Source organism: Taudactylus pleione, unplaced genomic scaffold (assembly GCF_031769625.1).
Source record: "Taudactylus pleione unplaced genomic scaffold, aTauple2 ptg000345l, whole genome shotgun sequence".
NCBI lineage: Eukaryota > Metazoa > Chordata > Amphibia > Anura > Myobatrachidae > Taudactylus > Taudactylus pleione.
In genome coordinates, this window is record NW_028284746.1 from 1,546,481 (window position 1) to 1,559,061 (window position 12,581).

General features: G+C 42.5%; 1 protein-coding gene across 2 annotated transcripts in view; it reads left to right on the plus strand.

The window, feature by feature from the left end:
• CENPK (centromere protein K) overlaps positions 1-12,581 on the plus strand; it is an 88,650-nt gene that overhangs the window by 23,015 nt on the left and 53,054 nt on the right. Inside the window, exon 2 of one of the 2 annotated variants that reach the window (XM_088444060.1) lies at positions 3,745-3,795. The exons of the other annotated variant lie outside the window; for it this stretch is intronic. The gene's annotated coding sequence lies outside the window, so the exon portion shown is untranslated. The remainder of the gene's footprint in view (positions 1-3,744; positions 3,796-12,581) is intronic. 2 annotated transcript variants of the gene reach the window in all.

Below are 12,581 nucleotides of genomic sequence, written 5' to 3' on the forward strand. Positions count from 1 at the left end.
AAACTGATAGGTCTGAGAATTGGCATTTCAAAGAGCTGAATTATAAACCATCTTCCAATCCTGCAACAACAGTAACCTGTCCAAACGAAATGAAGAGATATGAAACTCAGGGCCTGATTCAGCAAGGAACACAGATGCGAATGCAATAGCGATTATGCACGCAGTCTCACTGTGAAAGTATGCTAATTCATTGCGATCGCAATGCAATCTCAGCACAACATAAGAACACCCACTTTACCTTACACACATCCGGAATGTTTAGCAGGACTGTGAAACCATCAGTAGAATCGAGTACCATCGCAGCCTCACGTACACTTGCACAAACCCTGACCCTGCATGCCCCTGCAACGTCGTTCAAATGCACTGGCACGCCTGCCTTCTACCAACCCCCTTCCTGTTACCACCACCCACACACGGCACTTCCTGTCAATCTCTGCTATGGGATCGCAATGGCTAGTTCGTGCACTGCGATGCATATGCATACGCAGCACGCAACAAACGGCCGATTGCGTGCATGTTAGCAACTGCGTTTCTTGCTGAATCAGGCCCTCAGTCGCTTCACACCAGGTGATGTAAATATACCAAATCCTGTGGTAGTTCTTGGCCAAGACAAGGTTTTGAGCCGTGAGCATGGTCTGAACCACACTTTATGAAATATCTTTATTTTTATGGATCATGGCTTCAACAACCACGCTTAAATAGCTAGCTAGCAGAGGTAAACTTTGGTGACTAAATAGGGGCTCTGACTTATAAGATTGGGTCTTGGAGGCAGGTGCCACCTTGGTCTCTACCACGTTTTGGATGGAAGGAGCAAATGTGACTTCTACCAGAAATGATTGCAAATAATTCATCATCGAGCCAAGGCGCTACACCTAATGGTTCAATTGAGATTCCGTAAGGTGGATATCTGGTTGACCCTACTGGTCCACCAGCTTTTGAAAGACCCCTGGATGAAGGAACCATTACATTTGGTGAAGGGTTAGTCTGCTGAGAGAGTCTCCGTCTCAGTTTTCCAACCTGGGGATAAAAGCCACTGTCATGACTGGAACATTTTGATCTGTCCAACACATGATACTGCTGGTCTCTCTCACGGCTAGAGCACTCTTGGAACACTCTTGGTAATTTATGTGAAATGTGGCACAGGCAGACTGGATTTTGCTGGCCCTTCCGTGCAAGCACTGAGCATGGACAAACGCTCTATATGTTCATTGTGTAATTCACTCAATTTAACTGGGCAAATAGCAACTTCATCATCTTTATTAGTACAGTTTATTCATCCAAAGATCACACGACACCTGCCTACATCTGGCCGGAACTTTCAGTCTTGCAGTGAGAGAGTATCTTGCCCTCCTGATAAGAATCCACTCTGCTGATGGGTTTTTAATAGTAACCACAGGAAGATTGTCTGCTGGAAAGGAGTTGGGATGGATTTCTTGAAACCGAGAATCCAAATATTAGATTCCAAGGTCTGATCTGTCTCCAGATTATGAGCCTGCAGCAAGCCCTAGGTATTGGCTGAAATCAGCGGAACGTCCTAGTAAGAAATTACTGTCTAAACCAGGGGTTCCCAACCACAGTCCTCAAGGCATACTAACAGTTCAGGTTTTAATGATAACCATACTTGAGCACAGGTGTGTTAATTAGTACCTTAATTATTTAGCTTTAACCATCTGTGCTCAAGCGTGGGTATCACAAACACCTGGACTGTTAGTGTACCTTGAGGGCCGAGGTTGGGAAACACTGGTCTAAACCATTCCCTGGAAATGAGAAGGAATCCATTACTGCTATGATCTTTGTGTACATCCTGATGCTGTGACTAGACCAGAGGTTCCCAAACGCGGTCCTCAAGACTCCCCAACAGTTAAGGTTTTAGAGAGATCCATGGTTGAGCACAGGTGTTTAATCTAATCGACTGAGGTACTAATTAAGTCACCTGTGCTCAACCATGGATATCTCTAAAACCTGAACTGTTGGGGAGTCTGGAGGACCGCGCTTGGGAACCTCTGGACTAGACCAGAGTGCAGGGCCTGAAACTGAAAACTATAGAGTTGAATGGCATATCTGTGGAAGCACTTGTGTCTTTCCCAGATTGGAACCTGCAAGTAAGTGTCCTTGATGTCCATGGACACCGTGAACTTGTCCTCCTCCATATTGTTGATGATTGTCTTCAAGGACTTCAACAGAACGTTTAGGAATTTCAAGTTCAGAATTGGCTGAAAGGAAGCATCCAGTTTCTGGACCAGAAAGAGATTTGAGTACAAGTCCAGTCATTTCTTTTATCAAGGACTAGAATAATGGCTCCTGCAGAAAAAGAAGACAGTATGGCTTCCCATAGATTTGTTTCCAATACACCTCACCATTACTTCTCTGAAAATTAAAGAGCAAATGGGGAGGAGAAGGAGCTGGTCCTGCTGTATGCTCTCTAAGATTGCCATTGTGGCTGTTCTGGTTGACTTGCCAACTGGAAAGCTACACCAGGCAGAAACCTGTGACCAGTGTGGGCTGCCACTGACCTCCCTCCCTGTGCAGGACCCGGGCTGAAACGCAAATGCAGTAGGAACAAGGGAGCCAATAATCTGACTGCTGCTATTGGTCCTGACCTGATGATCACAGGAGACATGCAGATTCCAGTCATTACCTGTGTCCCAGCCAGAAGGCTATCCACGCTGAAAGAAAGGGATGCCATTCCCAGAATCTCTGCAGCCTGCTCCAGGCATCCCCAGCTGAGGCTGAATGATGCTAGTCAAAGCTGAAAAAAATAAGTACTTAAATAAAGAATAAATTGTCCAGCTCCGTCAGGGACCAAAAACACATAGGGGGAGATTTACCAAAGCTTGGATAGACTTAAAGTACCAACTAATCGGCTTCTATGTCATTTTACAGGCTGTCATTTGAAAAATGACAGGAGCTTATAGGTTGGTACTTTATCTCTCTCCAAGCTTTGATACACCTCCCCCACAGTGAAGTTCCCAGGCTGCCTTTAGTGGGTATAGAGATAGAAGCTTCAGCTTTTTGCCAGTAAATTTAAAGTGCCAACGCTCTTTTCACCACATTCTGTTCCCTATTTTATCCAATGTCCCTCCAGTTGGATGCTAGAGGAAATTATTATTATATTTTTTCAATTTTAAATATCATAATTCACTGTGGCAAGCTATAAGAAGCAGCTTGGCAATTTCCCTTTCTTTAGTTTGTTTCTTTAGACTGCTATTAATGATCAATAACTCTTTTAGATTTCTTTATACAGTGTTATGTGACTACCAAGGCAACCACTAACACACAAAGTACATATTGAAATGAGCAGAGATGTTTTGGAATGTCCCTCAGAGCTCTATTTTCACTTTGACATCCTCCTCTTATCTTCTCCCCTCACCGCCTCTGTGAGCCTGCAGAGTGACTGTGTCTAGTGTCTGCTCTGCAAACTGTAACATCCTCCCCTTCCATCACATGACATGCTGAAGGCGGTGAGCCTGTGGCAGCCATGTTTATGTTGCACCCCATAAAAAAGGAGTAAATGATCTGTAGAAAGTTAGCTAAGAACACTGAATATCACATGCATGCTTTTGTACTTAACTTGCTGTTTAAAGAGCAAAATAAACCCTTCGATGTGGAATTTCTGCTTTAAAAAGTTAGCAGTCGATCCCCAAACACACTCTCTCTCTCTATATCCACTACAAATGGGCTGGGCAAGTAGCCACAACAACTGTGAGTTGGTTATTTTTTGTTTTGTTTATTATTTTTTTGCAGTAATGTTGCTGCACTGTACAATACTGACCCCACAGTGCTGCAGAAAACCTGGTAAGTTTAAATGTTTTGTTTCATTCATAAGCAGAAATGTTTTTTTAAGAAAAATATCTGCAAATCATATTATTGTCAATTGGGGAAATATACTTTGTGTTAATTGAGTGGACACCTCTTAATAAAAGATTTAGCTTTCCTCCATGTTAAACAATGTGTTGCCTTTATACAACTGTTATGTTTGCAGCTGATTTGTATTTCAACATATCCTGTCCGTGCAGAGAGACATATCAGGCAGACAAGATTATAAGTAAGTGTGTTTAGCTGATATATAGGACCCAGTGCTCACAAATGGGTAGATGCTCCCTTATAACGTCTATGTAACTCATACTTGCCCACTCTCCCGGAACCTGCTGGGTGCTCCTGAATTTTCGTAGGCACTTCTCCCGCATCCAGCCCAAGTGGACAGATTGGGGAGGATTTTCCCTGGCATCTGCGAATCTGCTAGTAGGGGGCGTGACCTAGTGACGCTATTTTTTTGGCCCCGCCCCTAGTTAAATATACTGGATCCCTGGCATTTAATATCAAGGGGGCTTAATGACGTGAATAGTCTGGCCCTGCCCCCCTATATCGCCACCCACCTGTATATCCTCTCCGGGCAACTCCCGTAGAGGAAGTGATAACAGTTGTTAAGCATGATGCGTGTAATCGTCCATATGCAGAGTTGCACATCTACTGCACCTTAACTGCCCCCTATCTGTACGCTTAGTGCAGATTTGAATGAGCCTGAATTTGGTGCAAATTATACGCCTGTAAACAGGCATATTTCTGCTTCCGTCCATGCCCTTGCTGAGCTATGCTCTGTTACAGAGCTTCCTCATTTGCAAGTGGAGAAGCAACTGCAATATATACAGTATGCCCCGTACTTTCGTATGCTTGGTTCTGGAGCTTGCGCAGCGTGAACACATATAATAAGCTCAGTGAACACTGAACTCCACATCCAGCCCATAGCCTGATGTCTATCCATTGTTTTAAAAATTGTCTGTACATAGAAAATACATTACTCAGCATCAATTTTGGCTCTACAGAATATTCAATGTTGTTTTTTTTTTTTTTTTAAAAGGCCCGTATCTTTTTATGTTCCCTTCCTATTTGCCTAATGTATTTTGTCTTGGTACACAGGTGTTAAAGTATTCCTATTTTAGGTCTCTACCTAGTTTCTATGTTGGTCCTAGTTAGTCTGCATGCAGTGCCCATCATACCCTTATCCATTACCACGTTATATCCTGCCAGAGCACTTCTGTCAATCTTATTGTAGTGTGATGATCCTCTGACAATATCATAGCTCTGTAGGCATGGCATAGTGACCAGGGATATGTGTATCAGTAGAACAGGACATGACATCTTAAAGTCGTAATGTACCAGACGTAAATAAAATCAAAAGGATTATTGGATTGAAGACCTAAACCTCTAAAGTTTGCTAGGCACAAGTAAGCGGCACAGTGGATAGCATCCTGCCCCCAGTGCTAGGGCCCTGGCTTCAGTTCTGAACAGGACTCTATATATTTTGTCCCCCCCCCATTCTTGTGTGTGTCTCTGCAAGTGATCCAGCTTGTTCCCGAACCCTAAAAACATGTAGAGTAATTGACTGCTGAAAAACATGGACCACAACCTGTGTGTGTATATGGTAAAACAAATTCAATTTGGCAGGTACTGGTCCTATTCACTTAAAAGCGATGACTGCAAAGTGCCTACCCATCCCTTAGAGGTGTGCAGGAAAATGTTCTATGTTGAAGTATCGTAATTCTCTGTGATTTGTGCATTCTGGTAAGCCCACAGCCAGGCCACCTCTATTTCACATCATATCAAAAACATCTTGACAAATATATGAAACTAGCTGAAATACCCGGTATTGCATGGGTTTAAATCTTTCATTTCTTAAGTTTTATTATGTGATGTCATCCAAATCCATCCAGCGGAAGGCCCAGAACAGGCTCCCTGGGTCAAAATTCTGCCCAGCGTACACCAACGGGAGTTTCGCCTGGGACCAGTCCGTTAGTCATCCCAGACCAATTGCCACCCCTCTGTGAAGTTTTCGTCCAAATCCATCCAGTGGAAGGCTCAGAACAGGCTCCCTGGGTCAAAGTTCTGCTCGGTGCACTCCTGCAAAGGTGCAACTGGGACCCCAACCACTCCATTAGGCATCCCAGACCAATTGCCACCCTTCTGTGAAGATTTCATTCAAATTTATCCAGTGGAAGGCCCAGAACAGACTCTCCGGGTCAAAGTTCCTGCCCAGCATCCCCAGGTCAAAGTTCAGACCAGTGTACACCAACGGGAGGTCTGATAGAGACCTCAACTCCCTAGTATGTCTTCTGGGTTCCAATGTTACCACTCTGTGAAGTTTTCGTCTAAATCCATCCAGTGGAAGGCTCAGAACGGTCTCCCCACGTCGAAGATCTGCACAGCGTACACCAACGGGAGGTACGACCGGGACCCTAACCCCCCTCAAACCTGGCCAGGATCCAACTGGACCACCTCACGTTAGTTTCATCCCAATCGGTGCAGGGGTGTCCGAATGCATATCCGGACAGACAAACAGACCAATGAATTCTATATATAAGATTTGTCGCTCTGATGCGTTGTCGCTATGTGGTCTCATAACTTAACTTACTGTTTTGATACTAAATAAATAACTATGTAAGATTTGGCAGCTTTACCTTGAGAGCTGTGGAAGATATTAGTCAACAAACTAGTAAACATCTTTATATATATATATATATATATATATATATATATATATCCTTGCAAAAGTATTCACACCCCTTGGCTTTTTACCTTTTTTGTTACATTACAACCTGTAATTTATTTTATTTATTAATCTGAATTTTATGTGATGGATATGCACAAAATAGTCTAATTTAGTGAAGTGAAATGAGAAAAATATATATAAAAAAAGAATCTTTATAAATTAAATTCTGAAAATTGGCATGTGCATATGAAGCCCCTCAAAATTTCTGGTGCAACCAATTACTTCAGAAGTCACATAATTAGTGAAATGAAGTCCACCTGTGTGACATCTAAGTGTCACATGATCTGTCAGTCTAAACACACCTTTTCTGAAAGGCCCCAGAGGCTGCAACACCACTAAGCTAGAGGCATCACACCATGAGGACCAAGGAGCTCTCCAAACAAGTCAGGGACAAAGTTGTTGAGAAGTACAATTCTGGGTTGGGTTATAAAAAAAAAAAAAAAATATATACAAATCTTGGATGATTAAGCCCATCATCAACAAATGGAAAGAACATGGTTCCAGAACAAACCTGCCAAGAGAGGGCCACCCACCAAAACCCACAGACTAGGCAAGGACGGCATTAATCAGAGAGGCAGCACAGAGACCAAAGGTAACCCTGAAGGAGCTGCAGAGTTCCACAGCAGAGACTGGTGTATCTGTGCATGTGACCACAATAAGCCGTACACTCCATAGAGCTGGGCTTTATGGAAAAGTGGCCAGAAAAAAGACATTACTTAGTGATAAAAATAAGAAAACATGATATGGGTTTGCCAAAAGGCATGTGGGCGACTCCCCAAATGTATGGAGGAAGGTACTCTGGTCAGATGAGACTAAAATTGAACTTTTCAGCCATCAAGAAAAACGCTATGTCTGGCGCAAACCCAACACATCCCATCACCCCAAGAACACCATCCCCACAGTGAAACATGGTGGTGGCAGCATCATGCTGTGGGGATGTTTTTCAGCAGCAGGGTCTGGGAAACTGATTTGAGTCGAGGGAAAGATGGATGGTGCTAAATACAGGGATATTCTTGAGCAAAACCTGGTTCAGTCTGCCTGTGATTTGAGACTGGGACGGAGGTTCACCTTCCAGCAGGACAATGACCCGAAGCATACTGCTAAAGCAACACTCGAGTGGTTTAAGGGGAAACATTTAAATGTGTTGGAATGGCCTAGTCAAAGCCCAGATCTCAATCCAATTGAGAATCTGTGGTCAGATTTGAAGATTGCTGTTCGCAAGCGGAAACCATCCAACATGAAGGAGCTGGAGCACTTTTGCCTTGAGGAATGGGCAAAAATCCCATGGACAAGATGTGGCAAGGTCATAGAGACTTATCCAAAGTGACTTGCGGCTGTAATTGCCGCAAAAGGTGGCTCGACAAAGTACTGACTTTAGGGGAGTGAATAGTTATGCACGCTGAAGTTTTCTGTTATGTTGTCCTAAATGTTGTCTGATTCACATTAGAAATAAAAACACAACTTCACAGTTGTAGGCATGTTCTGTGACTGAAATGATGCACACCTTCAAACAATCCATTTTAATTCCAGGTTGTGAGGCAACAAAACATGAAAAATGCAAAGGGGGTGAATATTTTTGCAAGACACTGTATGTATATATATATATATATATATATATACATGCAAAGAATCAGCGGCACTCCTGGACTGGTATCATAAGCAAAAGAAGGTTTAATACATGCCAAACTGCCGACGTTTCAGAGCCAGACACGGCCCTTTTCTCAAGGCTGGCATAACAATATTAAATATATAAACAGCAGACATAAACACTGCTGAGTCTTACCTTTAAATAGCGGTGTGTTTCCTGTGTGCCGGCGCCGGCCAGGACAGGCAGGGGGAGGGGTTGGCGCGCACGCGGCGGCTCCTGTCCTCCATGGATGACATCACTCCAAAGCTTGTTGGTTGTCATAGAGACAAACCTCAAGCTTGGTATACTGTCTGTCTGGCCCGCGTCAGCTACAAGGAGAGACAAAGAAACATATTATGTTACATGCATGCAATAAACTTACATATAAATATCAGTCGCTTAAGTTATTAACTATGAAAAAAACATACAAACTAACTACATATAATATATACCATAGACTAGAACAGCTATAATGATAAACTACAGGTAAGTCATCCTAACCACACTTTAAGTGGTTACTCAATACAAAGTAGTGTCTGAGGCGTAACGATTGTCTTTACAAAAATACATTAAGAGACAGTTTCTCATTAAGTCCCGCAGGATGGATCGTATTTAATTTGTGTATCCAGGACGCTTCGAGACGCAGAAGTTTTTCGCCTCTATTTCCTCCCCTTAACGTTGTTGGAACGTGATCAATTAAAATATGTTTCAAAGCAGACAAAGGGTGGTCAGCTAGCAAAAAATGTCTAGCCACAGGTTGCTCAGCCACTTTTTTTAGTAGGGCTGATTTAATGGCCGATCGGTGTAAAGCCATCCGTTCTCTCACTGTCCTGATGGTCTTACCGACATAATGATATCCGCACGGGCACATTATCAAATAAACTACGTATGTTGAAGTACAGGTGAGGACATGTTTTAAATGATATATATGGTCACGATGGGGATGTTTAAATGTTGATCCTGTCATCATATATTGACACGTGGTACATTTTGTACATTTGTAGCAACCTGGTGCTTTTGCCCGTATAATTTGACCTTCCTGACTGGGATGCACGAATCCAGTTATATCCGTATGGACCACCATGTCCCTAATATTTCTGCCTCTTTTGAAGCACGCCATCGGTCGTTTGCCTGTGAAGCAAGGTAAGTCTTTATCAGTTGAAACTATGGGCCATAGTGCCCGTGTGGCTCGCTGGATCACTGGACTACTGGTTTGGTATTCAAGTGTCCAAGGGATAATGTTACCTTTGTCTTTATTTGTAGATTGTAATAACGTGTCTCTTTGAAGTAGCAGGACCTCATCTCTTTGCTTCCTTAGTTGAGTTAAAGAATATCCCCTTGTCACGAACTTGTCTATTATTTTTTCCAACTCTTGTCGAGTATGATCAAGGTCACTTGAAATACGTGCAATTCTCATCATTTGTGACTTTGGAAGCCCTCTCACAAGTGATTTAGGATGATGGCTATTGGCCGCAAGTAGGGTATTACGATCCGTAGGTTTACTATATACCCCTGTTTTAATACTACCATTTTCGATAGTTACTTGAACGTCAAGATAATTCAATGTAGATGTACTACAGTTATAGGTCAATTTAATAGGTGAGTCACGGTTATTAATTTGTTGCATCAGCAACTCAAATGTCGTTAAGCCACCAGTCCATAACATAAATAAATCGTCTATGTACCTCGTGTAGATAAGTATGTGTTTGCTAATTTCTACATTGGAGAAAAACATATCATATTCTTCACTAAACATATAGACGTTTGCGTAGCTCGGGGCTACGTTACTGCCCATGGCACAGCCGGACACCTGTTGATAAAACTTCCCATTGTATAGAAAATAATTGCGTGACAGCGTAAGTTCTAATAACTTTAAGAAAAAGGTTTTATCCAGAATAGTCATACGTTGTTGTATAATAAATGTTTTCATGATCTCTATTCCCTTGTTATGGGGGATAGATGTGTATAGACTTGAAACGTCCATCACACAAATTAAGGTATCTGGTGGAACCATCGTTACCGTTTTCAATGCCAATAAAAAGGCTGTGGTGTCCTTAATATATGATGGCTGTGTAGACACCAAAGGCTGGAGAATTGTGTCTAGAAACATAGAGATGGGCTGGTATAAGGAGTTCCTAGCCGATATAATCGGTCTTCCCGGGGGTGATTGTAAATTTTTGTGAATTTTGGGGACCAAATACATTATAGGCACCACTGGGAACTCTTGTATTAAGGACCGTCTCACCTTGTCACTAATTAAACCGTTATCTTCTGCTTGTATTAAGATCTGATCCAGCTCTTTTTTATAATCACCAGTGGGGTCCTTAGCCAATTTCTGGTAGGTGTTTATGTCGGCTAGTTGTCTTTCGATTTCTATCATGTAGTCCTTCAGATCCTGGATCACAATCGCACCCCCCTTATCGGCGGGGCGGATGATGATATCTCTGTATGCACTCAAATTATCTAGAGCTTCTTTTTCTTTACATGTTAGATTGAAATGTTGAGTAGTCGATGCTTGAATATACCTAGAAACAGAATCATCCAAAAGACGGTTAAAAGTCTTTAACGATGTATTGGTGGATTGGGGGTCAAACGTGGAGGTGCTGCGTACTTGCAAAAATGATGAAAACGGGTTATTGGATTCCGATGGTACCTTTGTTTGAAAAAATTCTTTCAGTCTAAGGTTGCGAGAGAACCGATGTAAATCTACCTGCCATGTCAAGTCCTTGTGAATGTTGGTGGGGACAAAGGTTAAACCTTTGTTAAGTACACTAACCTCCATATCCGTAAGGGTTCTAGATGATAAATTACAAATTAAGTTTTCTTTTTGGAGGATAGACCTTTTATACCTCGTGTTTTGACCCCCCCGGCGGGTGGCAGTCCTTTTATGGCACTCTCCCCTGTTGCCATAGCTGTTGAATCTAAAGGGACTGATTGTCTATCCCCACTTTCATCTGAATCGCGAATTGCGAATTCACTGTCACTATTGGATGTGACTGTGTCTATTTGCTTATTTTCTCGTCTAACTCTCCACCCTTGGCGCTGTTGTCTTTGCTTTTGAAAAGACTGGGATCTTGTGTCCCCACCTGTCAGCCAGCGGTACACGTGATTATTCTCATAATCATCGCACACCACCAGCTTTTTGTTACGCTTGAATTTAATTAATTCATGGCGATATGTCTCACTCTGTTTCTGTAGTTTTTGGAGTAGTTCCACACTGCTTTCACTATCGAAGCTGGATTTAGATTTAGTAGCTAGAGCTTCAATTTTATCCCTGGTCTTGGCCAGTTCAAGCCCTGCTTCATGAATGACAAGCAGCATTAGGTCCATGCTGCATTTATTAACCACTCCTACCCATTTCCTACAAAAATCAGGGTTTTGCCTCCCTATGGTGGGAGCGTTTTTCACACGGAATCCCCGCGGTATCATTTGATCCCTGTAGTATTCTGAAAGGGATATTCCGTGCAGGAGATATTCTGTTTCCCGTTTTTTCAATTTTAACATTTGGTGATAATAGTCTTTTGCATCATCTTTATGGTCTGTAGAAGGCCAGTGTTCTTTAAACAAAATGTGTTCAGCTTCAGTATCAGTGAAGCTGTGTAGTATTCCCTTAGGTAAGGTGATGCCTGAGAATCCAGCCGGATATTCCCCGCCACTCTGTAGATTAGAGCTGTTTTGTTCCATGCTGTATATGTTACTCTCCAAACAGGTAACTGCCAGTAAAGAGTTGAATGTTGCCTTGTTCCAAGCGGGACCTTGCAATCCCAAATGTATATATTCCAAGGGTGAACCGGCACTCAAAAAATAATGGAGATATGTGCCAGGGTGCCTTCTGTAAGTGTCCAATATTCATGCAAAGAATCAGCGGCACTCCTGGACTGGTATCATAAGCAAAAGAAGGTTTAATACATGCCACCCGCCGGGGGGGTCAAAACACGAGGTATAAAAGGTCTATCCTCCAAAAAGAAAACTTAATTTGTAATTTATCATCTAGAACCCTTACGGATATGGAGGTTAGTGTACTTAACAAAGGTTTAACCTTTGTCCCCACCAACATTCACAAGGACTTGACATGGCAGGTAGATTTACATCGGTTCTCTCGCAACCTTAGACTGAAAGAATTTTTTCAAACAAAGGTACCATCGGAATCCAATAACCCGTTTTCATCATTTTTGCAAGTACGCAGCACCTCCACGTTTGACCCCCAATCCACCAATACATCGTTAAAGACTTTTAACCGTCTTTTGGATGATTCTGTTTCTAGGTATATTCAAGCATCGACTACTCAACATTTCAATCTAACATGTAAAGAAAAAGAAGCTCTAGATAATTTGAGTGCATACAGAGATATCATCATCCGCCCCGCCGATAAGGGGGGTGCGATTGTGATCCAGGATCTGAAGGACT